Here is a 3,255-nt window from a genome sequence, read left to right as displayed (position 1 = left end):
TATATATATATATATATATATATATATATATATATTGGAAATAGTTGTGTTGACCAAGTTTCTATCAATTTAGTGATTTCTGTAAGTTAACTGCAGCCCGGGACATCAAACGTCCTGTGTGGCTCCTGGAATCAGCTCTGACTCCCTCCATCTCCCTATCTAGGCCCCCTAAAAAGTCACACTGTTATACTGCATGGTCCCAAATGTGACATAAGTAGATTTTGAACCCTGTACCTTGTCATCTGCCTGAGACCTTCCCAACACTTCATTTAACAGCCTTAAAAAGCAAGTAGATAAATCAACTCAGGAGATTCTTAGGGTTTGAGGATTATTGGGTTCCCATTTCCTTAGCTGGGGCAAATTCCTTTGACTTTGTCATCCCAGCCTGCAGAAACCACTGAAGTAAAATTCATTTAAAGGCACCCCTCCCCCATCCTTATGGGTCAGGACAGCATCTGAGAGGAAGAGGTCCTATGTATATTATGGGAGACATTTAGCTGGGGGCAGCTGAACTTCAGAAGAACTGAAGTATTCAAAACACATTTCATACTGAGCATGGCAAGAAGGTAGGTAGTAAGAACAATAAGAAATAATATCTCCCTTATAGACATGCAAAAGGATCAAGAAAAAGAATTAATTTACTCGAAGCCACAGCGGTATAACTGTTAGGGAGTTCGGAAGACAAAGACAATGTAGCAGACCTTTTGGGGTGCCTTGTAGCGCTTGCTCACAACTTTAAAAAATCTGGACATTCACACATTTCTGCTCCCTGGCTATATCTCAGTGTAGTGCTGGCAATAGGATGAGCCAAACCCAAGAACACAGAGAATACATGCAGGTAAATTAGCTCAAGCTACTTTTGTGGGTTGCAAAATCTAACAATAAATAAATACAGCTTCCCAATTCCAACTTTGCTTTTCATCTTCCAGAAGGCGTAGGTGCAAGAAGGCGTCCCTGATATTGGGGTGTGGGGGGAGACTTTTGCCCTTAATTTAAATCATTGTTTTTCTAGGGAAATTTAATTTGGGGAAAAATGTTTTTCTAATTAACTGGATGGCCGTGCTCTGCGCAAACAATAAAGATTCTTGTTTGAAAGTAACGCATGCCCCTGCTCCTAGGACTACCAAGGGAATTTAAAATGAAAAAAAAAAATGCGAACAGCTCTGACCTCACATTTTATCAGAGCTGAAAAGACTCCCCGGCTGCACAGTTTTCACGTCAGTTCCCAATTTAAAAGCCACAAGTGTTGAACGGGTTCGCACTGTACCGAGACACCTTTTTCTCATCGCTAGAAATGGCTGCAATTGATTGCGATCTGGGTCTCTCGGTGGGTGCGTCCTTCCATCCCTCTCTGTTCTTCTTGTGCTGGGGTTGGCCTGCAAGGTTAGAAACTGCAGATTCAGATGGCTCCGAGGACGGTTTCATAATGCTGGTGCTGGGCAGGGCAGTCTAGCCAAATTCCATTTATTAGCTCAGGCGCCAGCCAGAGTGTGACCAGCAAGAATGCCGGTTTGGTTCCATAGAGAAGTTGATAGGAAATCGGAAATGCCTTTTTTTTTTATTTCCCCGTCTGTCTCTTTCTGTTTCAGTTCCTAGGAGGCAATATATGGACAAATGGAGAGTCCAGGATTCTAGACCACGGAAGAAAGGAGTTAGTCGCTAACTCAGCCCCTAATGCAACAGCTCGACCTACCGCCATTCCTTTTTTGACTGTGTCTTTGATCTATTCTGACACCACTTCATATACTAAAATTGGAATGATACTGAGAAGATTAGCATGGTCTCTGTGCAAGGATGACACATGGCTTCATGAGTGTTCCATATCATTTTTAGCCAGGCAGTGGTGGCGCACACCTTTAATCTCTGCACTTGGGAGGCAGAGGCAGGTGGATCTCTGAGTTTGAGGCCAATCTGCTCTACAGAGTGAGTTCTAGGAAGGCAGGGCTACATAGAAAATCCCCGTCTTTGGATATTGGAGGGGGGGGGGGGTAGGTGGATGATTATCTATGTATCGGCATCAGATGTGTGTAGTTGGGCTTAAAGCATCCCCAAATCAGAAATCAAATATCCAATCTACCTGATAGTTCCAGAGCTACCGACACTGCCGTGAGAACTAAGCTAGGAGCTTTGGAGAGCAACACTAAAATTGCGCACGGTTCCTGCCACAGAGGAGCATTAAATCTATGGAGGAGGCTCCTAGGACCACCACAGGAACTACAATTCTAAAATGTGAGCTGCTCTGACCTCCTAAATGTAAAAGGCAAAACAAAGAAACGGGAGCTTATTGGAGACTTCTGAAAGTTGCTGGGGAAGGGAAAATCGGCAGGGATGCTTCCTGCCCCAGGGAAGTCAGGAACACTGCAGCACCGGATCCTTTGAAGTAAGGGACAGGGAAGCATTGAGGGGGAGAGAGGGGGTGGGGGCAGGGACTATAACTTTCACAGCATACTCTTCCCAGGTACACTCTAAACAGATGGGCTGGGGCACCTGTGACCTGAGGCCCTGCAGGGTGGCAGGTCGTATATGTGTGGTGGCAGTGCTATTCTGCTGTGGACTTTGGTTTGTTTTTTTTTTTTTTTCATGCAATATTGTCTGTTGGCACTCTTGCTTCTGTATCGTCTTTACCCTTCAAAACAAAGCAGCCCGAAACTTAGGAAAGTGTGCAAACCACAGCACTCTGTGGCTTATGATGAAGCTTTCTGTTTGTTCACACAACTACTTCAGAGTTGTGAATCTTCCTCCGACTTCAAGTCTTTGACACTTTCCATCACATCAGCAGTTTTATGTGACAGGTCCGGACTGTCGGGAGCTCTTTTCTTCCTCAACTTCTGAACTGTATTTTATACGGTTGTCAAGTCACTGTCCAGGAAGCCAGAACTTTCCAGCCCTGTCTTAGTTCATTTTCTGATGCTAGATCAAAATACCTGAGACGGGGTAACTTATAACAGAAAGAGGCTTGTATCTGGGGTCACGGCTCCAGAAGCTGGGAAGTCCGGGAGCATGATACCAACAAGAACATCATGCTTCTTCAACTAGTGCCTGAAAGCAGGAATGTTCAGAAAAAACCCACTTTTTTTAAATTTATTTAGTTATTAAAGATTTCTGTCTCTTCCCTGCCGCTGCCTCCCATTCCCCCCCCCCCAATCAAGTCCCCCTCCCTCGTCAGCCAAAGAGCGATCAGGCTGAGTGAGGTAAGCCAGACCCAAAAAGAGGAACATGGGATGTACTCACTCATATTTGGTTTCTAGCCATAAA

General features: G+C 44.7%; 1 protein-coding gene and 1 non-coding gene across 2 annotated transcripts in view; both read left to right on the top strand.

Moving 5' to 3' along the window:
* Nucleotides 1-3,255, top strand: part of Ankfn1 (ankyrin repeat and fibronectin type III domain containing 1) — a 155,625-nt gene that overhangs the window by 73,563 nt on the left and 78,807 nt on the right. The gene's annotated exons all lie outside the window — the stretch shown is intronic.
* LOC113456439 lies at nucleotides 1,721-1,829 on the top strand. The gene has a single exon (XR_003377250.1). It is a non-coding gene; the product is annotated as a U6 spliceosomal RNA (small nuclear RNA).

Source organism: Microtus ochrogaster, chromosome 7 (genome assembly GCF_000317375.1).
Source record: "Microtus ochrogaster isolate Prairie Vole_2 chromosome 7, MicOch1.0, whole genome shotgun sequence".
Taxonomy (NCBI): Eukaryota; Metazoa; Chordata; class Mammalia; order Rodentia; family Cricetidae; genus Microtus; species Microtus ochrogaster.
The sequence above is the reverse complement of the archived record's forward strand: the minus strand, read 5'-3'. Positions and strand labels throughout refer to the sequence as shown.